Source organism: Strix aluco, chromosome 18 (genome assembly GCF_031877795.1).
Source record: "Strix aluco isolate bStrAlu1 chromosome 18, bStrAlu1.hap1, whole genome shotgun sequence".
Taxonomy (NCBI): domain Eukaryota; kingdom Metazoa; phylum Chordata; class Aves; order Strigiformes; family Strigidae; genus Strix; species Strix aluco.
Window position 1 is genome coordinate 10353808 of NC_133948.1, and position 27611 is coordinate 10381418.

General features: G+C 42.4%; 1 protein-coding gene and 1 long non-coding RNA gene across 2 annotated transcripts in view; one reads left to right on the forward strand and one right to left on the reverse strand.

Annotated features, from left to right (window-relative positions):
* HIC2 (HIC ZBTB transcriptional repressor 2) overlaps positions 1-27611 on the forward strand; it is an 81383-nt gene that overhangs the window by 15308 nt on the left and 38464 nt on the right. The window lies entirely within an intron of this gene.
* The window catches only part of LOC141931562 (uncharacterized), a 68895-nt gene continuing 45130 nt past the window's right edge, over positions 3847-27611 (reverse strand). Inside the window, exons 2-3 of the long non-coding RNA XR_012625621.1 lie at positions 12648-12730; positions 3847-3893 (exon numbers count right to left, since the gene is read on the reverse strand). This is a non-coding gene — a long non-coding RNA (uncharacterized LOC141931562). The remainder of the gene's footprint in view (positions 3894-12647; positions 12731-27611) is intronic.

Consider the following 27611-nt stretch of genomic DNA (forward strand, 5'->3'; position numbering starts at 1 on the left):
TTCCTTTCTGTCTTTCTTCTTTCAAGAAGCACCAAAATAAATTTGGGCAGGATCCTAGCTCTGGGTGGAACTCCTGAGCAGATATTATGCCACCAAAATTTCCAAATCAGAGACTTAAACATGTGTGCTGAGGATTTAGTATCCAGCTAACAACTGCCTCTCAGGATACAATGAAATAAATAATCTCTGAAATAGCCAGCACCCAAGTCATACAAGGTATCAGTAATCCAGAAGTACCTCCTTGAATGGCAATGTGAAACAAACATCAGCCATCACAGTTGTTCTGTGTGTGATCCCTGTGTGAAATTTAGCTAAGCAATTTGGCAGCTCTATGTAGTACTAGCTGGAGCTTCCAAGTGGTGGTCTGATGTAGCCCAAAGCATGTACATTTGGTTAGTCTAGTTATCACCAGAGAAGTGACAGAGATAGAGTCAGCACTAGTCAACATCCTATTTGAATAGAAAAGCTCTCAACTTCATGACTGCTTATCAAAACTTCCACCCTTGGCCAGCTATAATCTGTAGCCATCTAAAAACTGTTGAGAATCCAGCAGGGCCCCCTACTGTGCATTTAACTTACACTGTGAGTTTAACAGGATGGCCAAGAATAATATCATTAGTATGCTGAATGTGCAACTGCTGAAGAAGTGGGTTGTACATGTGAACAAAGCTTAGCAGGAAAACTGTAGATGGTACGTGCATGATGCAGAGCAGATAATAGCAGTTTATCCGGTTGTCTTATATCTACAACTCTAAATCCCACATACCATTAATTTTGGAAAAGTACTCCAAATGTAAGCAAATTGCTCTGACCCAGATTTTAAACTGGTAAAGGAACCTGAATTCACATGCAAGACAATATGGGCCCTTTTGCAAAACATGGTATTTAAATGTGGCTTGCTTAGAGAAGCTTCCAACAACAATCAACCTTCACCATGTGTCCCAGAAGACAGCAAAGACTTTATTCAACACCTTAGTGATCCTAAATGGCAGTCTTTGAGAGGGAAAACTATATCATTACTTTGTAAATGAAACCTGCAGCAGTTGAATTATACTGTAGTTTTACAGAGGTGTTTTATATACCACAGCCACATTGTAAACTAGATTTTGTTTGCTTGGAATTATACTAGTGATTTGTAGTCTGTCTCTGACAGATGTGTATGTGTCTCTCTCTAACCATCACATGCCCTAAGCAATTATGCAGAGTTAACAAAACCTAGAGAAGGCAACTGCTCTTATCTGTCTTGCCCCATGCCAAGTCTTTGCTTTCCAGTCTCTGCTGGGAAATAGTAGAAATTCCAGGCATTCTTTGGAAGGGAGAGGGTTAAGTTTAAAGAGAAGGGTATCTTGTCTTTCACCACTACTGGGGTGGAAAGATTTTAACTGTGCCTGCTCCCTAGAGGTGCTTCGTTATGGGTGTGATGATATGGCCTTGGCATGTCCTTGTGGGATGGGATGGACATTAAGGATCTGTACTGCCAAGGTTCTTCCTTGTCATATGGACAGATTCTGGCACTGTGATTCTCAGGACGCCAGAAAAAACAGTTACATGAGAATAAGGGATTTCATAGTTGGTGTTATGTAAATTGATCTATAGCAAAGTCTTTATATAAAGGCATTGTTTGGCTTAGGGACTGCAGAGCCCTAAGGCTGTCACTGGGTGCTGTACAAGCACAATCTCTTCCCTGAAGACTGTCACAGTCTAAATGGACAGTATAGGCAAAAGGTGAGAAAGGAAGCAGGGACATGAAGAGATGCATTATTCAGCCAAGGTGGTGTGACAGATGGAGAGAACTAGGAGGAGAACCTAAATTCCTTCAATTCCAGTTTACTTTGCTACCAGAACAGACTACTGTTATTATAGCACTCTTTTTTGCATCCTAACTCTTCCAACTAAATTAACTTTCCTTGCCTCAAGGACTGACACAGTCCCTGTACAGTCTTCTGGTGTATTTTAGCTATTCCAGAGAACTGGAACAACAAGCACACAAACAAGTTACTGCACACTGACTGATCATTGCTTACCCTGTATGTGAGGCTTTAGCTCATGGCAGTGAAAGGTAACCAGATAGAACAGCTTTGTGCTCAGGACAAAGCCAGCCACACAAGTAGAAGTTGTTTCTGGATTTGCACAGTTACCTGTCAGTCTTGCTAGTTCTGGAGATGCCTACCTTCTGTTTCGGCCTCTGGGTGCCTGGTGCTGCACACAAACAGGTGTAAGGCTAGGCAGTGCTAATGCCTCCTCACTCTGCTCTACCTGGACTGTGTCTGAGCTGTAGCCTGCTCTCCCATTAAGTCATAATGGTGTAAGTTGGTTTTGACTGTGTAACTTAAAAAGAGGAACATTTAAGTCTGACCAGACTAAGTCTGACCTCTGGCCACCTACTCTTCAGAACACAGAATGGACCCCGTTTTCACAAGTCTCCTTGAGACAAAGTGCCAGTGAGAGGAAACAAATGCAACTTCTTACTGCCCTGTACTCTGCCCTGGCTCCATAGGTTGGTTTCATCAGAAAGCTCCTGTGGTTGCCCACTCTAATCTTGCTAGTGTTTTAAATTCCTTGCCAGACTCCTACCTTACTAAGAATTGGAGGGATTGCATTTCTGTAGTGCTTGGACTCTGAAGGCTACGAGATGGAAACAAATACTCCTGCTCCAGAAGATGGTAGACAGGACCAAACAGTTACTTACTCTTTGTGTGTTGCCTTGGTAAATTTAAAGACTTCCGTGTATTAAATGATGCAATAGCAAATTCTTTACAAAAAATAAAATGCCTGTAATCAGATAATGGTTGCTCTGGTGCTAGCAGTAACATGGCATTGAATATCTCTTGGTTTGGCTTCCACAGTTCAGGGGTGAGGGGAACTGGAATGGTGTTTACTGAGCCAATAAACTTCTCACTAAACATAATTCATGGGCTCTAGCTGGCTAATAACCAGGACCTCAATGCTCTAACAGTTGGCCCCATACATTTTAAAACAAAGCTTTATTTGAAGTGAAAACTTTAAGAAAAATAAACTTTAGGATTTAGTGGCCTCTAATATTATCCACCTCCACAGGCCATGAGAGATCTCATAACTAGAGAGTGCATTTTTAAATATTTGTATTGCAGTCTCTTTGACCAGTGCTAAAAGACTGCTTGCTCCAGAGATTGCCTCAGTATCATTTTTTGTCTGTTGTTTTCAAACTTACAGGAATCCATACACTTCTTTTAAAATAGCCCAGTGCAGGGATTTTTTCCCCTATTTATGTTTAAAAGGAGTTTCTGCTGGCCATTTCAGTGCTCTAGGCAGTCAGCATTTCTTCAGTTATAAGAATAAGGTGAAGCGCTGAAACAAGGCCTACTCTCTTTAAGATGGTGTTTTAAAAATTATTTTCATAACCTTTCTTACAGTCCTAGTTTTTCTCTGGAGAGGAGAGATCTTCATCTGAACAGGTTTATTTAAACACTTGCTAGATTATGTAGCAGGATTTCCCTCCTCTCCTCATGAATGGAGACCTGTGCTTCTGCAGGTTCACTCAAGGAGCGCTCCTCTTCAGAGCACTACAGAACTTAAGATCTGGACTGGTTTCAGATCCCCATCATTTCCCTGTGTGTAGAAGAGTATTCTTGTGTTCTGTGTTTGTTTAGTTTCTCATGAATGAAATCTAAATTCTTAAAGAATCCCTAGCAATTCTGAGAGGGGTGTGGGTGAGTGGTGGTTCTGCTCTTTGGTGCACATATAATTTATAATGCAAGCAAAGTAGTTCATTTTTAAGGACTGCGAATCAGTTAATTCAGATTTGTGCTAATGGCTTTACCTTCTCTGGGAGACCTTGCCACTTTGTGCTTCAGCTTCTTCCTTGGATGGATGAAGAACAACGCCTGCCTGCCTCCTGTCAGATGCTTTGAAGTCTGTAGATGAAAGATATCATATGAATGCAAAGTACTTGCCAGTTAATGTCAGCAAGTCATTTTGCTTGTACCTTGATGGAAAAAGCTTTATTGTAGGCTTACAATGAATGGATCTGCATATGCACCAGTAGTTCTTTCCCTTTTACTTAAGTCTTTTGGACGATTATATTGACTGCCTCTCAGAAAGATAGAGGGAGGTTAAATAACAAGCAATAAAAGATTATCAGAGGAAATTTCTTGTCGTGTGATACCGTAAAGATAATACTTAGTAATATTTTGAAAAGGAAAGAAAATAACCACTATGCACCCATTCACAAGGAGTTCCTGCTAAATACGATCTCATTCTCTTTCAGGGATTATTTTCTGATGCAGAGCTAAGCCTACTTCCATCAATGCATAGAAAAGTTCTATTATTATACACTGATTTGATAAGATAATATAATTAGTGTCTTGGTTCATTGATGCAGACCTCTACTGTCCAAAAACAACATTAGGTTATTAAATCAATTCTTGTATTTGTTACAGTAATAAGTTAAAATAGCATTATTTAGATACCGCTTGTCTAAACTTAGATAAGTCATTCAACTGTATCTGTGTTTGCTTATCCACATTCTTCTTCTATCTTTAAAAACCAGCACAAATTCACTATGTAGGTGTAGGCTTTGGATATCCTGGCTTTTATTGTTTGGTGTGGCAAGGTCTTCCCTGTCAGTTATTTGTGTCTTGTCTGTGCGGCTCTGTCTCCCCTGCAGCAGATGGGCAGTAAGGAAATGAGAGCTCCAGTGGATAAATGCAGCAGCAGCAGCAGCACCAGCAGCTGCTTTCAAGAACAGTATCCATGAAGCAGGTCACAAGTGAGATAGTGTCTGGGCAGCTAATCTGGACAGATAGGTATCTACCAGCAATTTCTGCTGACACACAGATTGGGAGACCTGGAATTGAAGGCTAAACTGGCACAGAGCCAAAGTCAACAGAGAGAATTTTTAGGTAGAAAGGCAGGTCTAAATTTCCCCAGATTGTAGTTGTCTTGGGGAGCTTGGAAGCCTTCTGGCTCCAGAGAAGGAAGAAAGAGGCCTTGCCAAATGCCCTTTTGAAGTATAAATGCTATCCCAAGCCCCTAGTTCATAGGCTGATACAGGTATTTACTATTCTGCTGGAAGTGGGTTCACTTACTCAAAGGTTGCAGGGAATTGGTTTTGTAGGTAAACTTTGATGTGTTTTGCTTCTTTTTTTTTAGCTTTAGAGGCACAGATCCTATAGGACGACTGATTTAGCTTGACGCTGTGTTACCATTGTGTCTATTGAGATCTTTTTTTTTTTTAGATATTGCATTTTGTATTAACTTGGGCTGCAGACCACAATTCTGCTCTGTCCCCTGGTTTTGTAGCACATTTACTTGCATGGGAACATCCTGCTTCTTGAATGTTTGAGGACTTCCAGGATAAGAGCTGAGCCCTGCTCAGCTTTGTTCCCAAATTCTGCAGTGGAACACAGAAATCTTTGAGAATGCAAAGGGCCAAGTTGTGCTGCTGTGTGCTTCTGGTGTGCTGCTGGCATGACGGTGCAGGGCCAGATGGAGAGGGAAGGCTATTTAACGGGGCCGTGTGTTATTGGAACTTGCCATCTAACATTCCTTGCTTTCCCCAGTGTGTTCTCCCCCTTCCAGGGTGGAATGCAGTAATTGCCATACCAGAAAGAAGCCATGATCTGCCTGTCTAGTCTGGCATCCTTTCTCCAAGAGAGGCAAACACCAGATGCTTGAGGGAAAGGTACAAGACCTCCGAAAACAAACAACTATGGAATAATAACTTGCCCATAGAGGAAGTTAGTGGTTGGCTTATGCCCTAAGGCGAGAGGGTTTCTAGCCTTTACGTGAGTGTTCTGTGTAGCTGGGTGTTCCCTATCATATACAACATACTGGCACTTAAGCCACTCTTGCTGACTCCCTGCCTCTTGAATTGGGGACCAAGGAACTCCACAGGTCAGCTCCATCACTGTGCACTGTGTTTGAGTGGTCCCCGGTCTCAAACCTTTGGAGGGACAGAGATAGCAAAGTGTGATATCGCTCCATAGTGTGTCGCTGATATTGTTGCCTGTAGACCAGCAATCACTCTGGGCAGCTGTCATTCACATCTGTTTATTTTGTTTGCTAGTTTTGATTGTCTGCTGGCTTTGCCTGTTGTCAGCAGCCCCTGTCTCTTGTGCTAAAGGCATAAACTGTGTTTGCCTGTGTGCTTTTTCTGTAGTGCTCCATTTTGTATACCTCTGTCCTCTGCTATCAGTCCCTTCTACCTCTACCTGTACAGAAATCTTTCTATGCTGTGCATGGCTTTGTGCTGTGTCTCACGTCTTCTGTGTGTGTTAGGCCTGATGAATATACTAGCTGTTCCTGGTCTTTCAGTAGCTCTTCCTGAAGAGGATCCTGAGAGACTGTGTTCCAAGCGGTATTACCAAATGCCAGGATTTACTCTGTTCAGTAAAGTGTGATCTGAGCTCTTCCCTACTCCTCCCTTCTAAACTCAAGAGCAGGAGGGTTGGCTCCACTGGTTCTCAATCAAGGCCGCCACTAAGGGACCACTGAACCTCTATTGCGAGTCAAGATAAGAACTACTGTCTAGTTCCCTCCCTCCTGGTGTTCTCCAGTGGCTAAGTCTTTCATCACAAGCTGCACATATGAACAGCGTGTCCTGCCGCATAGGAACATTGCTGGTAACTGGTGTGAAATAGCCTCCAGCAACTGAAAGCAAGAGAGAGGCCTGGCTAGAAATGAGAAGGACCTCAAGCGATAGCTTCATTCTCTGGTGCTGATGCAGAAGTCAGTATTATGCAGGACCTGTGTTCACCTCGGGGACAAGGAAGGGGAGAGTGCTTTTTTAATTATGTATTGCTAATTCTTTCCCAACCAGCCAGCCTGGGATTTCCTTGCATTCTGAGGCAATGCTTTCATCTGTCCCCTGTTTAACAATCTTGACTTGCTTGAGAAGTTGGTTTTCCTTCTTGTGGAAGATTGCATTGGATCCAGAGTGTTGTTTACTTACAATCTATAATAAAAATTCTTTATCCTTTTTTCCTTCCTCTCCTACTCAAAAAGGGGTGGCATGGAAAGTAGCATGTATTCTGTGGGGGAACATCTTTTGGGTTCAGCCTGTTTAGTAACCACAGTTACCAGACTGCATTCACTTCAGGCAGTTGGTCAGTCTCCCTTGCGCTAGCTGGACCTCTCTAGTCTATGGTTCTGATTTGCCACAAGCTCTCCTAGCAATCCTAGGTAAACTGAAGCGGAGAGGTTAAGCCTCTTTTCCTAAATGGCAGCTGGAAATTTACCATTACTTGCCATTTCTCCTCTGTGAAATTATTTTTGCTGAGCCCTTTTGATGAAAAAATGTAGTATCTGTGCAACTAGCTGAGTTGTGGTGTTGCATGGCCCTTAATGAAGCTGTAAGAGGTCTGTTCTGCTTAGGTCAGCTGGAAACATACACCCAGTTGCTTACAAACAGCACAAAAATCTTACTTCTAAAACTCGAGAGCTCTCCTCTCTGTTAGGTGATCAGATTAGTATCTCATGGAAATGGTGGAGGTCAAATCTAGATCCAGGTCCATAAGCAGACTGTTGCACAGATATGGCTGGGATCTGGTGTTTTGTCTTTTCTGTATGTGAAGCAATGCCATGAATGTTTCTTATGTTCTGTTGTCTTTTCCCATTTTTTTATGATATCAGTGTCCTTTTTCCTTCTGATATTTTCATTATTAAACAGCACATATGCTCTGGTAGATTGAAACAAAAGGCAAAGGCAGAGCCAGAGGTAGTTTGTTTGTTGTTTGTTTGCTTGTTTGTTTTTTAAATGCAGCTTGAGATTTGTAGGCATGGATAATAAGTAAAACTGAATTTATAATTTTAGTTAGCTTATTTTTAAGGGGGGGGGAATGAACGTTCTTTATCATGGAAGTGGGGAGACTTCCTATGCCGCATTTAACTCCAGCATAGCATGTAACTTCATCCTTTGTTCAACCCACTAATCCCTGCATGGGCATTCTTAGAATTAAAAAGCTCTTAATTCAGTAAAATGAGATAAACCAAATTAAAGTTCCTTTTAATACTGAATGAGTGTGTCTGTACAGAGATATAATGTGGTTTAGCTAATTCACTTTAAATTCACAACTTTAGTTAATCTGAATTAAGTTTCCCAAGTCCTGCGTGTAAAGACCTCTTTATTTAGAAAAAGCTGCTCTTGTGGAAAGAGCAATGGACTCAGCCCTGTCCTGAGGCATTCTGGCGTGCAGCTAGATTTTTCAGAGAGAGTTTCTGGGCATTAGCAAATTGTCTACCACATCCTTTTCTTCTCCTCTCAGAACGCCTCTGTGCCACCTCCTAATATTGAGGTTTCTGAGCCATTACTCTGAGTAACTTGCTCTGGTTTTATTTGCTGTGCAGCTGAGGAAACAATATTTCAGCAACTTGCATCATTTCAGAACAGGGAAAGTTAAACTCATCCTAAAACCAGCCATGAACATACCCTTTGATTTGAAAGGCTGTCCAGTGGATGTTCACTGCCCAGGCCATACACAGAGCAGGAAGCAGAATGTGGGATCTCTACAATAGCAAAGGTTTGTGCAGTAAAACCCGACTTGCGTTGCATTTAGATGGGAAAGCCAAACCATTAGCACAACTATCTTTTAGGGTCAGAACTTGAGCTTAGAGACTTGCTCCTGGGAATATGTGCTTTTCTGCTTGGAAATGATCTTGTGGTCATGTTACAATTTTCTTAGGAAAGGAGAAACTGGTCACATGGGTCAAGTTTAGGACAAACATGGCTTAATGAAACTTGCTGGTTGCCAGATGCAAGGAGTGCTGGACCATGTGAACTTTGACTGCAAGTTTCACCCAGTTCTGTTTATTGGACTGGTTTCGGACTCTTGCCCTAATGGGAGATTTTTTCATAGAATCGTTGCGTTGTCTCAGGGGCTGCTGTTTTTGCCAAAAGATCAGCTGGGAGGGATCAGTTGGCTTCCTCTAAAATTTTTCAGTTGGAATTTCCAGTATGTTGATCATGGATGTTACGAATAATGGGTAGGAGATAACAGAGCAAAAAATATTTTCTTTTACTCCAACTTTGAGTTGGAGTACAGAGGCAGATAGACACAGGGGAGGTGGTTTTCTATGGGTCAGTTGATGAATTCATGTTCCTTCCACCCGGCAAAGTCATGGCTGACATGTTGAAGTCTCCAGAAGCCCTGAAAACATCATGCGCTGTGCGTGTGTACTATAAATAAACTTTTAAAAACATAATTTAAAAACACCTCTGGCAAAGCACATGCTTAACTGAAACTCGCCTGGTGAAGGTTGACTCAGGGGTGTAGGAAGGAGATGGGGAAAGAGCAAGTGGGAGGAAATAAATGGAACCTGCTGTCAGAGAAAAGCCACTTGTTTGTAATTTTCAGGCTGTCCAAGCTCTTGGCATGTCAGCTTTGGGAGATCCCTAGTGACTTTCTGGATATTTGCCCTTGGCATGCATGTGTGTGCGTGAACTGAGAATTCAAGTATTAAAAAAGCTGCATGAGCAGGTTTAGTCAACCTACTAGAAAAGGATCAGATGTCTTGGAATTATGGTTGATTCTCCAGTTCTAGGAATCCAAATAGCTCCTGCTGACAGTCTCCAATCAATTAGACAGAATAATTTCAACAAGTCCTCTTAATGAATTTTCATGTGTTCAACCCGCAATTTAGGTAGCTGCCTCCCTTTATTTTAAATGGACAATACTTTTGATCTGCACAGAACCAGAGGCTGTTTGGGGAGATGCAGCTCTCTTAGGGTAAATTCCCCTGATAGTATCTGTGTAGGTATATAATCTGCACTGCTGCAGTCTCAAAGCAGGGCTGGTTTACTTGCTTGTTTTTTAAAGATGTATGTAAACGTGCTGCATCTTCGAGCAGGAAAAAGAAGTCTTCTACACCAAGGCCTCTTTAGATTGGCTGCTGAGGGGTTAAATGCATTGCCCAGTTCTGAGGAAGCCTGTTCCAAGGAGGGCATTGACTGGAATAAGGTTTTGCTGCAGACAAACGCTGATGTGCTTGCAGCAAAGATTGCAGGCTTATCAGTAAAGATAAACATGCAAGGGCTTCCAAAACCCTGTGTCCCTGCCACTTGTTTGGGATCCTTTTTCAGAGACCAAGAGAAAATACAAGATCTTCTCCAAGATAGATGCTACTTCGAAGAGGGCAGCTAGCAGACTTTGTAGAAACAGAGACCATGTATTACTGTGTGGTTTGGAACAGGTACAGGAGATATTAGTTTACCTGATTCAAAATAGTACTTGAGACTTTGCAGTATCATGTGGGGTTGGCTCTTTCCACTCAATCTTTTGCAGAGTGTCCAAATGCTGGACAATGCTGGGTTTTGTTGTCCTCACTTAGTTACTTGCCATAGCTAATTTCTGCATGTGGCTTTCTGCTGCCAGGCAATCTCTAGGTTTTACTACCCATTTATTTGCCATTTCCCACAAATACTCTGACTGTTATTTTATTTTAATCCTGCTGCTGAGAGGAGGGGAATGGAGATAATGTTTCTTTAAAAGAATGAAATAAAAATGCACAGGATCAGCTACAGAATTTCTGGGCACAGAACAGACCTCTTGAGTTGCCTGCAAAAACAATGACAATGGTACTATTAGGTATAATTATGGTGTAGCCTTGTAAATAATACATTTTTCTTTATTTCCGTCTCTTCTTGCTTTTATCACTAAACACTGCAAAGCAGGAGATGCAGAAATCAAGCACCTGGCTTCTTGAGGTCAAATTCCAAAAGTCTGCATTGAAAAATACAGGAATTATTCCAGATGGGTGAGGACTGGCACTTTGTTTCTGTCCAGGAAAGTCTGTGCCATTCTGAAATCTCAGCCTGGGTCCCTCCGTTTTGCCACCGAGTCTGATTGACACCTACATGTGTGTGGCCCTTTTACACAGGGGTGGACTTAAGTTTGAAAATCCGGACATTTTTGGACTGTGACAACAGTTGGTATGGTGTTTCAATCCATATTTTAGTTTTTTAAAATTATATATATTATTTTAAAAGGGAGTGTAGCAACTTATTGCAAAAATCAAAGAGGAGAAGAGTTTATAAAAACAATTTAAAAGTTTCTCTCAGTGGAGTGAGTCTTAGAATGTGAAAAGAGGGACTTGTACAATTTCAAAAAATTCTCTTAAACTTGCAATGTGATAGATAAAGCTAGTTCTGAGAATGTGAAAATGTGGGCTCCATGTGCTAAAGCTATTTGAAAAGAGGTGTGAGTGAAGGGGCTGAGGTTGGTGTGAACGTCAGACTTCCTGCCTTCTGCACTTTCTGTGTCGCAGCTGTAGCACGTTCATAGTGTGGCACTTCTTTTAAAAGGGACTCTGAACTAAGCCAGCCTTTCAGGAAAAGACTAGCTGCAGCCAGAAATTCTGGCCCATCGCAGGAAGACAAGAGGAAGAGCTTTGTTACTAGCTTGTGTTTGATCTTAGCTGCTTTTTTTTTTCTGCTCTCAGTAGCATGCTAATGATACCTGTGGGAGGTGAAAAATGGGTGAATTCCTGCTAGGGTGCGGACAAGTTCGCAGTTTAGTTCTTGTCCTCTTCTTCCCCTCTGGTAAAAATTTTGGGGGCTGTCCCAGATACATAAAAAGGAACTTTTTCATAGAATAATTTTCTGTCTTACATGTGCTGAGGACTCAGAAAGGCACTAAGCAGTTGACTCAGTTTGTTGTGTCTCCTCTCCCCCTTTTTTATGTTTAAAATTATGAGTATTTATGGGAAATGACTGGCTTGAAAGTCTAGGACAAGTCTGAGCTGCCCATAAGCCATTCCTTTGCTACAGTTCAGTTTTGCCTTGTTTATTTTGAAGTTTAAAGCTGAAATGCTAAGTGAATCCTGAATTCCCATTCTGTTTCAAATGCCAGTTGCCAGTTTCACATTTCTTACATGTGATTCTCTACATATTACCCCGCTCTTGGTATCAGAGAATCCAGCAGGGTGGGTAAGCTGTACCCCGGGTCAGAAGAACAGGGTGATGGTGAAACAGAAGGATGCCAAATGTGGATGTAAATATGCCCCAGTTTCTGCTGCTGCCCAGGGAGAGAGGGTCTGCAAGTGTGTGATAAGGAATGGAAAGAGACCAAAAGGGATGGGTGGGCCCCCAAAGGCTGCGATCTGGATGCCAAAATATCTTGCTCCAGCTTTGCAAGGAGCAGCATGCAAGTGCTTCAGAGGGAGGGCTAGCTGTGGTTTGTGGTTTAGGGAGTTGACACAAATAGTCTCTGGACCCTTTTTTACGGGCCTGCAAAGCAGTGTTCTGTCTGGGGAACCGGAGCCTGTCCTCCTTGGTGTAATCCTTTCTTGCTTAGCAGGTTCGAGGCTGTGCTCAGACTAAGCAGTCATGGCTGTCTGTCAGAAAGGCTCCTAGCTTAAGAAGTAGAGTTTAGCATCCTACATAGTTTATGTTATATTGGAATTAGATTAGGATGGACATCTCTGTAATTAAACACTTGGGTTTGAATTTCTGTTTTAAAATACTGTTGTAAACCAGCAGTAAGTACTGTGGCAGGCAACCTGTGACAATGTTTCTATGCCCAAGAACTGTATGGGGTAGGCTATTTTTTTTTCTTCTTTCAGTAAGTGAACTGTGTAACTTTTTTGCAGACAGAAAATGCAGAACATCATGTTGACCTTCACTGCTGATGAAACTTCAGTTGCGCCCAGATATAACTGATAGCAGGTCTTACCTGGATTTACTTTCTTTCAGTGCACGTAGCTGGTCACATGGGGGGGAAGTGAAATACTTCAATAATATATATACCACAAATACCTGGATGGAATAAGAAGAAACAAAGTTTGTCAGAGGGGAAAATGCACTGCAAATCTTTCAAATTCAATACAAAAACATTTCCATAGTTCAGATATTTCATTCTGCATGAAAGGCTGATGCTGAACCTGATAGAAGCCATCAGGGTGGAGAGAGATTGTTACCTAGTACTAAAATACCAGCATGCCAGTTGACCTGTACCGTGCTCCTTGTACCTGGCAAAGCACTGGTTACGCTAATCTCCCAGTCTGCTTCCCCTCCAATTGAGAGTTCTTCCACGGGGATGACCAGAGGGAATCTTAGTGATAGTACAAAGAAGCCTGTTTGCTTAAGAGGGCATATGTACATCTTTTAACAATCTGGTTGTGTACCTCCTTTGTGGGAGGATCCCTGACCTTATACAGAGAGGGACAAGTGCTAATTAACTTAATTCTGGGAACAGGAGGTGGTATGACCTTTTCCAAAGTGATTCTTTTGGGCTAGAGTTTGCAGAGGGGTATTTGCTAGGACTGATGCCTGGGTTTGCTATAAAAACATTATTCATAGAGAGGTGTAAAATTCCCTGTGTGGCTGGGGGAAGAAATTAACCTCCCATCCCTCTGGTTTAGGTTCATGGTTCCTTGCCTAAAATTGTTGGTACTGTGGCCAGATTTGTATTATTTAGTATCAAAACAGTTATGTTTTCTGTCTTACCTTTTAGCACCGAACACAGCAAGTAGATCCAAGTTATTAGACCATTGTTTTGGCCACCACTCACTGTGTGTTGTGAACATCCCATCTTTTATTGGTACCCCAGGAGGAAATTAATTTCTGGGGCATTTTTTTTTCTAGACATCAAGATGTTGTCTGTCCTGAGCATTTTCCAAATTTCTCCCTCTTTTGCCAAAGAAGTGGTAAGGATTCTTAATGCCATCTCTTTGCCGTACTCCCTCTGAGCAGCTCAGGGACATAGTTACATCCACCTTGAGTGTGCCTATGCCATTTGATTTTTGTTCTTGCTCCTAGCACTAAGCAATCAGTCCCAGTTGCCTCAGTGTAGACAAAACTGGAGGCAAGTACAGCACTGCCTTAGCAGCAACTGCAGAAAGCAGAGCTTATGGAGACGTGACTGAGGTGAGCAGGACAGAGGGCCGTCAGTCTGACTCGGCTGAGGAAATGAAGGCCCCATGAAGGAGGCAGGTTGCTGAAGACCCCTTGGCTGGCCACGTGTCAGGCTCATAAAGTATCTAGGAAGCCCTGGCTGCTGAGAAGTGGGCAGAAAACTGGCCATGGGGTCTTACAGCTTGAGAGAGGTAAGAAGGCAGCTGATGAGACTGAATTTTCCTCAGGGAGAGAAAGATCTTTAGTCCCTGTTCCCTGTTGTCTTCTAATGGTTTTTAAAAAACCCCAGCAAAGCAACTCTTCCTCATTCCCCCCCACCACCCCCAACAACAAAAAAGCACGGGTTTGCTGGACCCTAGGAGAAACAAATGTAAGCACCTCTTTGGAAAACACTCCTGAGGCCTGCGGCCATCCTGCATTCCTGAGGAGGCTGCAAGCCTCCTCCCCAGCGTGCCTGCCCAGCAGGGCTCTGCAGGCCACGCTGCAATGCCGCCCCTCTCCCTGCACCAGCATACCCACTCAGAGCCAGATTAGGGGCTTGGACCTCTCTCAAGCCTGTCCATAGCCATGTTTTGTACTGCTTGTGCTTGGGAGATGACTGCTCAGGAGAACGGAAGCAGCATCTTTACCATGCGGCATTTTCTGCCATATTCTTTCAAAGGACAGCTCCACGTCTGAAGTGTTGCCAGACTGATCTATGAACATTGTGAAGCAAACAGCTGCCACGTCCTCATCCTACTTCTTGTCATGGCATCACCAGCAGAGCAGGAAGTTTTTCGGTAATGTAACTAGGTAAGGGGTATTTATTTAGATGAAAATGAAGGTAAAATCCCTATTTCCCAGTTGGTTTGACCCCTATTTACAAAGATCTAGTAATGCATGTATGTAGAAGAAATAGCTACATGAGTGAAAATGTGCCCTGCTAATATTAAAAGGTACACTGTGGAATTTTGCCTAAGGATAAAATGTAATTTTAATTGAAAGCTGCTGTAACTTGATAGGGAATATCCACAACAGTCTTGAGGATCTACTTTAAAATATAGTTAAACACAGAACCAACTCCCACCACTCTGTCTCTGAGAGCTTCATGTCCTCTTTGATCCATCCATGGTGCTTACTATTCCAGAGAGACACACATACTGCCAGTAGTCAGAGCTCATTAATATTTATATGATACCTTCCATCTGAAGATGTGCGCTTGCAATTATTAATTAAAATAATTTCACAAAACCCTGAAATTTAGCTCCATTTCATGGCTTACAAAACTGAGACCCAGAAAGTTTGTGCGTCCTTGCATGAGACTGAATGAGATAAAGAGCATGGAAGCTTGCATGGACTCCTATTATGCCATGTTTCTTTATCTTTCATTATCTTTCATTTCTTTATCACCAGTAACTTTTGAAAAGGCAGCACAGGTTTCCTTTGGCAATAAGATGCACTATGAGCCTGTACTACCTAGGCAATACTGAGAAGGTGAGTAAAGAGAACTTACTCTTTCACTGTGGTTCTTCACACAGTATTTGCTTGCTTTTTCAAAAGCCTCTTTAAAAATGCAACCTGGAAACAGCTTGTTAGCCCTGCAGAAAAGACCCTGAACAAATCTTTACTTGAACGTGTTAAACCCTTCTCTAGCACGCTGTATTTTAGTTCCCGTGTAAAAGTAACAGAAGGGATGGTGGGTTATAATCCACATCAGACGTGGGCTCTCTCCTCTCAGTCCTTGGTGCATATGGAATGAAGGAGCTTGGCTCAGTGTGAGACTGATAACGGGAGGGAGGGCTTGCCACGCGATTAGACCAGTTCACTGTAAACACCTAAGTTGCACAAGTGGCTCAAACTTTGATCTTTTTGTTGTGGAAAAGAAATCTGAGACTGTGAAACCTGCCCTCAGTCACAAACAAGGAGGACATTACTCAGACCTGGCTGTGGAAATGTAAATACAGTTAAATGTGATCAAAATGGAAAAAGCACTTCTTTCTTCCCCATCCCTTGCTCCCTGGCATACAGTCTGCTTTTACCAGGGGCTCCTATTCTGACTTGCCTAGCTGTGTGTGTGAGTGCAGGCCCCAGTCCCACACCTGAAACGCCCAAATCCAAATGCTCCCGAGTGCTGTCTGGGATAAGGTTTAAGCCACAGGTGCAATTAAGCTTTTAAGTGGTAAGCCTATTTGGTTAGGGGCACACCTAGAGCCTGCAACAAGCTGAGAGAAAAACGATCAGTCTTTCAAACTGACAGGCAGTTCCTGAAATACTGCTGGAAGGGTTAAGAAGAAGCTACAACATTCGTAATTCTCCTGGTATTTATTGTAACAACCCTCTGAACAAGTTGTCTGTGGATGCATCTGGCTGCCCTAGTGAGGTGGGACTTGATTTTAATTACAAATCTGGTAATGGATTATCAAAATGATGGTGTTGCTAAGGCCCTGGGCACACTTTTCTTAGTCCTCTCTTCTTTTTCCCCCACCCCCTCCTTCCCAAATCTGTCCAAGCAAACACTGGAGCAAAATGAGAAGTTTCACAAGAGTGTAGCCTGTTAGCCTGTGGTATCTTTTCCTATTGGCATTTGGAGCTTTGATTAGATTTTTAGAGGGACAATGTCATAGCAGGTTGTCCAGTAAAATGCTGGTGAACATTTTAAGATGCAAATATTCATAGGCATTCAATGAGCATGTGAAAAATGCTGTATGTGAGACATCAGTGATTCTTTGACAGTCTGATTTCTTTGCACTATGTCATAGCTTTGCTTTTATAATCAGTAGGACAACATCAGAGACCTTTGCTTTGCATAGCCTTGAGTTCTTAGGCAAGGATTTAAAAGTGGAACATTAAGATGTATTAGTGAATGTGTCCTAATTAGACTCTACCTTGGCTACTACATGCTCAAAGGCCATGAGCCTTACCTATGCTATGCTTCTCAAACGCCTGCAACAATATAGCATTTTATCCTAGTCTAGACAAAGTCTTAAGGGTTACGTTGTCTAGTCAACTAATCACTCCTTTTAGTGGGAAAACTGCTTTCCTTCAGGATTATTTCTCTGCCTGCTTTTTCCTCCTTGCTGTCTCTTTTCTCCTCCTTCCTTCTGCATACCTTCCCTGCAGCAACTCTTGTTCCATCTGCTGTAATGTAAGCATTAACTATTTAATTGCTGATTAGGAAAATCTCATCATGTGGGCTTTGGAACAATATTGGAGTAGGAATAGAGGAGTGGGAGGCAGAGGAAGATGTGTGAGTTCCCAGTTCTCTATCACAGGCTGACCTGGGAGGGCAGTAGTCATTCTTGACGCCACGAGGGTGTTTAACGTCTCTTCAATCTAATGGGTAGAATGGTTGAATGGGATTTGGATGTAACTGAGTCCTAGCCATCTCTTGCTGCTGAACTTGCTATTTGACCTTGAGCGAGCTAGGCCTGGCCTTTCATCCCTTAAGTGGATAGAGGGCAAGTACTGTAGCTAAGTGCTTTGAGATTCTTGAATGCAGAAAACATACTCGTGCAAAGGACTAGTTGCTTTTCCTGTATAATAAAATACTGTAGGGTTTTGGAATATTTTCTTTATGTTTCTGCACCAGGTTGTACAGAGTGAGATGAGAAGCTGGAGGAGATCTGCAGTTCTCCAAGCAGTGAAAGCCCTTTTAGCTCTATGTTCCCAAGAGCCATATGGGGGCTTTTACCCAACTGACTTACTTCCTTGTGTGATGCAAATTCAGCTGGTGGCCCCCTTCTCTCCCCTGGCATCAGCTATTCTAAGCATTCTCGCGTTATCAGCATTTCAGCTCCTCTTTGCACTTGCAGTACCTAGTTGCCACTGTCAGATGTAGTCTGTAGTATAATACTTGTGAAAATTCGGCAGACTCCTGGGGGACTGTGGGCAATGTGGGGAGAGAAGGTGTGCAGGTGGACTCTGCAACCTGTGTAGTTGGTCTCTGCCCCAAGGCCTTTTCATGGCTAGTCACAGTTGCCAGTTTCTCACTTGGTTTTGCATTGCCCTGAAAGCTGAGTTGGAGATGGGAATTGGACCTTCTCCCTTCTGCCATGAAAGAGAAAGGACTGAAATATTTTGATAATTGCAGAACTAATGAAATTGCCATTGTGAAAGACAAGAAAATGGTATTCTTAGCAATTAGCAAGGGAAAGCATTTTAGTCAGACTGAAACTATCTTCTCATTTGTATGGGGAGTTTATGGTTAGCAGATGTTTAATTTCCGTAAGCAATTAATATTTGAAAAGCTTAAAAATTATTTATATACATGTAAAAAACCCTTGTGTTTTACTTCACTCAGGGAGTAAGCACTCACACAATGTCTCCTCAAAGACCCCACAAAGACCAGAACTGGCATTCTTGATAACTTTCAAAGAACAGATGGGCCTATATGTAGGAGAGCACAGAAGAGAGGGTAAGTGTATATATGGTCAGGGAACACAAATAAAGGAAAAAATACGTTTGAGGACAGGGACAAAAAATGCCAATATACTTCTCATGCTGTCTGCCTTCATCACAGGCAACCCCCACCTCTTCTCTCCCATCCCCACCTAAAAAAACCCCCAACAATTCCATTTAGAAAACATATTTGCAGATCACGTGGCAGCTGGCAAAGGCTGCTAGCCCTTCTGCCAAAGACAGCTTAAGACTCCTGAAACAAAGCAAACTGGGTTGAAATTCTAGGCATTAAAAAACTAAAGCAGCTGCCTCCCTGACATCCTGGGTTGGACTCTGATTTCAGTTTCACTTCTGCTAGATCTTAGGTAATGTCATTGCTACGGTGTAACTGAAATGAGAACTGGGTCTGCTAATCTTGACATTGGGTCACTCATTGGTAATCCATTTGTTATCTCTGTTACATTTGTGGGAGCACACACACCCACTCCCTTTAGACTGCAGTAATTTATTTGGCCTATTTTATGTCTGATGGTCACTTGAAACTGTACCTCTTGCCTGTCAGCAGCTGGAGTTGTTTCGCTAAGTGACTGTCTAAAGTGAGACTTCCTTGTGCAAATGTGTATTTTAGACACTGTCACCAGAAATCCAGTGGTTCTCCTCTCTCCCTACCCCTCCTGTTCCCTTCAGCTGTTTAGATTTCAGGACACATGGCTTAAATGAACGTATGCTTGGAGTTTGCAAAATGGCTTGGATGACAGGAGAAATCGGATCACACAATGAGAGTTCAGAACCCAGCCACCAATTGGTACAACAGGAGTCTGCAACTCCCTTACACTCGTTATTGTCTCGGCATAACATCTAGCAATGTGTGTTTCTCATGTCCCCCTCTGAAAAATGGTAACGCAATTGAAATGAGCAGGCGGAGGAATGTCACCACCTCCCTTTGAGTGGCTGGGCTGTCAGCCTTTGCTTTCTGTGGTACCCCCAAGGGCTGTGGGTATCAGGGTGGAGAAGGGCCTGCACACCTTATTGTGCCTTCTTGCTTACGCTGGAGAATCTCCAGCTTATCCTGCCAGTGCAGTGACTGCATGTGGAGGAGGGGGAGAGGTTGTGTTGCAACCCCTGAGAAAATTAGTTGTCTCTATTTTATCTTTTGCAGCTGCAGCACTTTTCCCCCCCCCCCCATCACCCCCACCCCCCCCATGCGAGTGGTATGTCTGAACCATATCCTTCAAAACCAGTTTTCTAAGCAGATTAGATGGGTAGCAGAGACAGCTATGCAATCAGGCAAAAATGTGCACTCAAGCCTTCATTTCATGCAGTGGCCAGAGCAGTAAGTGTCTACCACCTGGATTTTTTTTTTTCTTCATTCTCTCCCTTTCCTGTTGTTCTGCAGTACTGTCATCTGTTGCTGTTGTAGACTGAAATAAAATGCTCATTTTTGTCCTTAATTATATCAAAAATAGGGAGGGGGAGGAAGTTGGGGTCCATGCTAATACTCATTAACGTGAAACATAAAGCATGCTCCCTGGCTGGCGTGCTTCACCATGCAAAGTGACATTTGCTCCCTGTGAGCATGTTGAAGGGTAATCTGGGGATTACCCTCGGGTCCTCTAATACCAATTCTCCCCTGACCGGTCTGGAAATCCCGTGTCTGAGTTTACTGCTCCTCTGAATTCAGTATAGTCTCCTGGACTGCTGCTGCATGTGAATTTGGTCTCTTGCTGCCCTGTATCTTTCAGTGCTCCCTATCAGCCTTGTTGCATGCTAGGAATCTGACAATAATGGTCTTCACCTGCTTTGAGATATCATGAGAACTCTTAAGCTTGGTATTGGTTTCATGACTGGTCTCTTATAGGACAACAAACTGAATTTAGGATTAAGCTCTTCCGACAAGTTTGGAAACCTTACGACTTGTTTGGTGTGGGTGGAAAATGGGGATAGGTTAGTGGGCTGAGTGGCAGACCTGAGGAAAAGAGAATTGAGTAAGCTTTGGCTTTCTTCCAAGAGAGGAAACGGAACAAAGTGTCCCAGGAGCCATTTGTTGCTTCTCTAGAGGAGAGGAAGGAACCCAGAGCAAGGCGATCCAGAAATGCTTTTTACTGTGAGTCTGGAGAAACACGGTGGATAAGAGCAGGAGGGAGACAACTCATATGATAAAACTAGAAGAGAGAATTTGGGGATTGAGGTTTGGGGGAAGAACATAGGAGGAGAGAAAATAAACCTTTTATTTCCCATATAAGGCATGGAGAAGGAAAGAAAAGAGAAACTAACCTTGAAGACACTTATGTGCTTTATGGAGTAAGAAAGAAGCTACTAGAAGCCCAGACAAAGTTATATTTGAAATATTGATAGAAAACTGTGCTTTAACATGTTGGCACGATGCACTTGATTATCTTCTGCTGATCCCTCAAAAGTAAATAATTACTTTGAGAAGATGAAAAAATTGCAAACAAAATAAAGACTCAATCATACTGGCATAAAGGGGGTGAAAAAGTGGGTGGAAAGTTGGTTGGATGTGTCAACCACAAAAGCGGTGAGATATGATCATAGAAAATTCTGGTTTTAAAACACAAGGAAATCATGCAGAGGTATTTTTCACACTGACGCGTAAACAGCGTCTTTGGGTGTGCAGCGTTGCCAAATTTACCCTTGTTACAGGGGCAACTTCAGTAAGTTCCCAGCAAAGCCATACGCCATCTGTTTAAATTACTTAGAGGAAAGGTTTGTCTCCTTATTCCCCTTCTATTAGATGTGACAGATTAATGTCTTTGACGGGAGATCACTGTTAGGCTAAATCTTTCTTTGGTTATGATTCCTTATAACTATAAAACAGTCACAAGGTTATGGGGTTTAAAAAGAGAGGTTTATTGCAGTTTCCAACACTGAAACTACAGGCTAAGTGTCTCTTTCTTTTTTTCTAAAGTAAATGAAAACCATACATGCACATACACTCTACCTTTTCTCAAATACACAGACCTAGGGGTAAGAACACACATTACAAGAGAAGCGTTATAGAGTCTACAGGAAAACTACTAAAATAGCTTTCTGTGAATATATACTAATCCACTGAGTCCTCTCTGCTTGTTTTAAGAGGTATTTGTTGAGCATGAGTTGGTGGCACCCCTGTTTAGGGCAGAACTTGGAGCCGTCAGCAGCACCACCAGCACTTGTTGCTAGCCAGATATCGTAAAAGCTGTGTCTGTGCCTTGGCTGGAAGCAGCAAGGGATTGACCATTCAGACATCTGTTGCAAGACCTCTAGTTGAATACTTGTCAGACTCTCTCTAAACTAGTTGTTATACTCAGTTGATGAACTCAGTCCTACAGTCCTTGGGTCACAACAGGAGCTGTGTAGGAGGCAGAGGGGTGCTGATATTGCTGTAACTGAAGTTCCCTGCTGGGGAAATCTCTGTAAGAGTGAGCTTTGTTCACCATATTATTTTTAAGACAGTTTGTAAGAATGCTCCTGCGGTCAGTAGGAGACTGATTTGAGTTTTTCTTTGGAGTGGCTTTTTCAGGGAAAAATACAGTTTCTTAAAATAGAAACATTTTTTCCTAGAAAAGCCCAATTCTACAGTTCTGATCACCTGTAAAATTAATAAACTAGCTTTTTACTAGAAATACTACATTGACCAGTCTATACTACCTAAATGGGAATACCTCGTTGCTTTTCTTTAACTGGTCTGAAAGGCCTCACTCAGAATTGGTTCAAAACATTGTGTTGGATTCCAGGTAGTCCTGGGCTGCTCAGAGAGCTGTTGTCTAATGTACCTGTCTCCTTCTCCAAGGGCCTTGGCCTTGCCATATGACATTACAGCTCTCCTGGAGACCATGCTGTGCCACGGGACACCTCAGTGCATGCTCTGGGAACTGCCTTCCAGCCAGGGAGTCTGATCCAGAAGTCAGACCAGGGTTATCAGGCTGCCAAAGTGCAGTGTCTGAAGCAATGCAACATTGTGGGAATAAAAGCGGTTCAATAGTCTACTGACTCAGAACAAAATTTCTCAGGTCAGGTCACCAAACCAAAATGAACTAACTTTGGTTTCAGTAATGTAAAAATATTCCATTTCAAATGACACAAAATGCACTGGTGTTCACAAATAGGTTTCTTTTTTTTTTCCTTTTAAACTTGTGAACTTCCGTTCTACAAAGAGTCTCTAATTTCAGTTTTTCTCCCCGAATTAAGATGAGAGCAAATGTTGAAATACTGGAATGTCTTCCTTTCTGGGGAGGAGGCAGCTGAGGAGTATGAGCAACAAGTTTCAGGGTTAGGAGAGCTGACTCTGAAGACCTATAGAGCAGGTGATGGTGGGGCAGATAGGTGATGGAGGGGAGGGGAACACAGGCAGAAGGAGGGAAGTAGGTGACAGGAATGAGAAGCAGCAATGATGGCTAGAACAGAAGAGTAAGGAGAGAGGAGAAGTTTCTACCTGGCTCCCTGGGCTGTAGGAACTGCTACATTTTTGTGCTGTGTTATGCTGTTGTCTGTACCTAGCTCAGCACCTTCAGCTTTGCTGAGTGACCGGCAGACGTGCAAGCTGGTGCCGCATGGAGAGCTCCTGTCAGAGGGAGCTTGAAGCACTTCAGAGAGAGGGCAAGAGCTGGGTGAGGTGGAGCTGGAGGTTCACACCAGTGCACAACCAGGCAGTGCTGCATGGTTTCACTTCTGCTCACTGAGCAGTTGAGTCCTTCCGTGCTAATTGAACGGGGGGTGAATGCAGCACCAAAAGATGAGCATTTTTCAGCTCTCACCTGGGCTCTGAGCAGAGAGCGCTGCAGCCCTTGCAGGTTGGAGAATCTCTCTGCCACTAAGTCTTTTTCTGTGAAGCAGAAAGAACAGGAATACTCTTTTCTCGTGTGACTGGGAAAGGAGCATTAGTGGCTGTTCCTAGCACTCTGCAGAGTGTTTATTATGCTGATGCTTTTATTATTTAACAGGTTTCTTAACTTTTTTTTTTTTAAATATACCAAATTGATACACTCCATCCATCAGCAATGCCCTCCAGGAATGAGTAGCTAATTAGAGAGCAGGACTTGTGAAAAGACAAACCCGGGTTATGCACAGAACAGGTTTCTCCAGTATTTATTGCCTACGTTACTGGCCAAGCTTCCTTGTAAGTAATAGTCAAATAATCGGCCTGGGTCCTTTTGTGAATGGTTTGAGTCTGTGTGGTCTTCCTTTGTTAGAGCAGCTCATGGTTTCTGAAAGCTTCTGCACCCCCTGTTCTGAACAGCAGAGCCTGGTGGCACCAGCTGCTTCTGCCTGGAACAAACATTTGCATGTGACATTAAAAAAAAAAAAAAAGCCAATTTCAAAATGTATTTGCTTTTCCTTATCCCCTCATTTTTCAGCCCTTCTTAAAACTCTAAAAATATTTAAAAGATGAATATATTTTGCTTTTGCTACAAGCACCTTTTAAACAAGTAAAGCTTGACGAGGAAAGAAATCTTTCCTTCAGAAATAAAACAGCAGCCAGTGTTTGGAAATATTTTAACAATAGACCATATGGGAGTCCCAAACTATTAAGCTTTATTATTCAGAAGGCGGAAAATGTGGTTTGATATTCAATTGATATACAGCATAAATGAGAGCCGCAAACTCGGCTCCCTTGAGCTGGGATTCAGATGTTCTCTTGAATATAATAACTAACGCTTTGGCCTAGTTCCACAGAATGCATCCAGCCTGCTGATCACAAGCCAAGAAACTGTAGGCTTTTTTTTTTTCCTTCCCCTCTCTTCTCCAAAGTACTTTCCTCTCCTGCCAGCATGAGCTTTTGGCCTGAATATAAATCTCCTGATATTAGATGCGTATAGAAAATGGGGAGGATGCTAATAGCACACAGCAATAGAGCTGTGTGTGTGTGCGTGTGTGTTTGTTTTTCTTCTGCTTTAATGATAAGGTTTTCCCTTCATGATGTGCTGTCAGGGGATTACGTTGGTCATCCGAGGTGGGAGCTTCTTTGTTCCTGTTTCACTGTTTGTTTCTTAGTGCTGTGGGAGCAGGTGAACATCTTTTGGGGTTACTGTGAAGTGGTGCCAGAGACCATGAGTGGAATTTGTTGGAGAGAGAGACTGGAAGTGGTTTCAGTTTCTTTTTTTTTTTTTTTTCCTGATTTGACTTGCATATATTTATAATTGCCCTTTCCCCTTTCTATCAGGTCTCTCTTAACTTTCTCTCCTATAGGGAAAAGAGCCCATAAAAGTTGCTTATAAAATATTACATATATGGACTAAGATTGCCTATATGCCAAGGGAGGCTGATAGTTACACAGATATTGCGATCAAGTAATGACAGGCTGGATCACCCTGATATGTTTTTGACACAGGATCCTTGATTCACTCAGTGTACGGGATGGACCAGCTTTGTCAGTGTGAAAGTGTGAATGTGGGAGGTGTGGTATGAATAAGGAGTTGCAGGGACACAAGAAATGGTCTTGCGGGTCTGACAGTTGACTGCTGCCCCAAAATACTGAGTTCTGTGCTGTCTTTGTCAAAAAGTTCCTTTGAGATGCCAGTATCGTCCTTGGAAATGACTGAACTATGTCCACTGAAACTTTCTGCGCTATGCCTCTCACCAGAACCCAACTGCCTGGGCACAGACCTCAGGCACAGAAAATCATGCAGATGGTGATGTTTAACAGTCAGGTATACCAAATCAAATCATACTCTAACAGCCTAGAAGCAACCTTATCAGAGTATGTTTTGTTTCTGTTCCCTCCCTATAACTCATGCAACATGAGATGGTTTGGTATATATTTCAAGTTGTAGGTATTAAAGATTTTTCTCAGGTTTTTGTGCTGCAGGACTTGACAACTATCTACAAGTAACTCTCCCCCCAGTTTTGTGACAGATGTCCTCAGTGATGTTGGGTCCTATCTCTTCTAGCCTCTCAGAATCTGAAATCAACCGAAGAACCTTCTCTATGGTCTGTGATTTCCCCTGAGTAGGCTAGGAGACTCCAGCATTAAGCTATCTGGCATTTTTCTCTAGAAGTGTGATGAGCCCGAGGAAAAGACTTTCACTTTACACATAAGTCCAGGAATGCCTGTAGAGAATATAAATTATACACTCTGAATGTGAAGTTCAGTTTTGGCTTCTGTCTTTCCTCCATTTCTCTTTTCAGTTGTTCGTGATAGCTGAAATTTTTCATGTTTTTGTCTCAACCCACACACAAATTTTTTCCTTTGGGGAAAACTGGAGCAAAATCAATTTTAGTGCAATTTTTCAAGCCTCTTTGACTTGCACCTACATCTGTTTGGTGTGGGGGAGTGGAATTTTATCATAAAACGTTTGATTTATTTAATGTATTCAATAAGCATCCAAGATGTGCCAGGTACTTTCTCAGCCCTTTTTGGATGAGAAATCTTGCAAGCTAAGAACCTAATAAACAAAGAAGCTACAGAACTCAAAACTTCCCTGCTGTTAAGTCTCCATATATCTTAGGAATAAACCAAGTTTGAACAAAACAGATCCAGAGACTAGTAAAATACAGTGTCACATGCAATACTGATGAGAGGTAACTTTATAGGAACAACTATTTTTTACATATTTCTTGATCTTGTTATCTGCCCAACTTGCAACAAACTCAGCTGAGATGTGTCTATGCAGCAGCTCTACTTTCAATGCAACTATGAGTCTATTTTTATTGATTAAGTTAGTGCTATGGTTGTATGATGCTGTGCTAAGGGCTCATCTAAACAGGGTCATTGATTCAGACCAAGGTAAGTTACAAATCTGAGCGGAAGAGCTATTCCCAATTAACTTCATCATCCTAACAAAGAGGTGGTTGGGAATAGTTAATAAGGAATAGCTGTTCTGGAATAATCCCTTTTTAAGACAAACCCTTACTCTTTCTATAATTGCATTCTAGGAAGCTATTCTGTACTGAATCAGCATGGGATAGAGTGCCTAGAAGACGTTCAGACCAAGCACAGCTAGCGGTGAGTGGGGCAATATACACTGGGATGCCCTATTGCAACTATTATGAGTGAGCAGAAGAATAGCAAAATTGGTTGCCTGTGCATCTCTCTAGAAGGCAACAGAAAGTATTATATCAAAATCACTGTAAAAAGGCCTCTTTTAGCAGGGATGAAGTATGAGCTACCTGTTACTGTCTGAGCATTAACCCCCTGTTACGGACAGAATGCATGTATCAACTTGTACCTGATTACAATTTGATTAAATGTTGGGGCATGGAAAGGACTTGTGTGCTTTTTTTCAATGTGTATATTTACATTATTATGTGGGGAGCAATCAATTTATTAAACCCATCTGATTATTCAATAGTGGGGAAAACCAGCTGGTCAGAGGAAAACTTGTATTGTTTCTCAGGAGGACAGAAAATCAGTTCAAAAGAAATTTGCACAATCTTTTTTTGAGGAGAACCTACACTAACTAATCAAATAAAGGAAAAGCCAATAATTTATAATGCCATGAAAATTTTCCTGCAGCATAAAATTTTGTCCTTGACCTTGCCAAGGATGGGCTGGAGTAGATGGTGCTCTTATGCTTTAATGCATTGTAGTTGTGATATAGCTGCTGTTAATTCATAGTTCTTCTGACTTTTGAAATTCATCTCTTTCCTTAAAAGGAAGGTGGCAGCCTGGAGTGGAGAAGCTCCAACTGCAGGCCTTTGGATGTTAATCCACCCTGACTTTCTTAAGCCTCCTACTTAAATCATTATCTTAATGAATCACCATTGCTGCTATCTTCAGTGCTACACAGGAACATGCAAATTTTAAACAGCCTGGGGGAAAGACCTTTTTGTCTGTAAAGTGCTCTGATACTCGCATTTAGATGTTGCCATGATAGGTACCTTGGATACTACTTTCTGCCTAACCCCATGGATAGATCATGGGGTATAGTGTATCACCAGTGTACGCCTACTAGGTGGCTCTCAGGGCTTGCTCCCGAGAGGAGATGGATGTGATTCTGCTACTGACTGCAAGAAGCAGCTTTAGCTCAAGCGGTTGAAGCCAGATCACTGTGCAGGTTTGTCATTCATCTAACTGCCTGTTGGCTATGCTTTTCTTTAGCTGCAAAGCGACAAGGAGTTAAAAGAGTGAGGATGGGGGTCCCCCCTCAGCTCTGCAGCTGCCATTTTGACTTTCGGGCAAGTTTCTTCACCTTTTCACTTGACTTTCTTCACAACACAAAGAAATATGCCATGCAAATGTTAATGTATCAACTAAATTTTCTCCCAAGTAGTTCTCAAGAAATTTGATACAGCAGGAGAATTACCAGCTTGCTAGAAAATCTTAAGCACATTTGTTGGAAGAAAAACTGAACATAGTGGAACCACTGCAAAGCATCTTCAAGACTTTCAGCATTGTGTTGTCCAAATTTTTCCTTGAATTGGCTAGGCGTTGAGCTCTGCCTACTTCCAGCTCTCCCAGATGATCGCT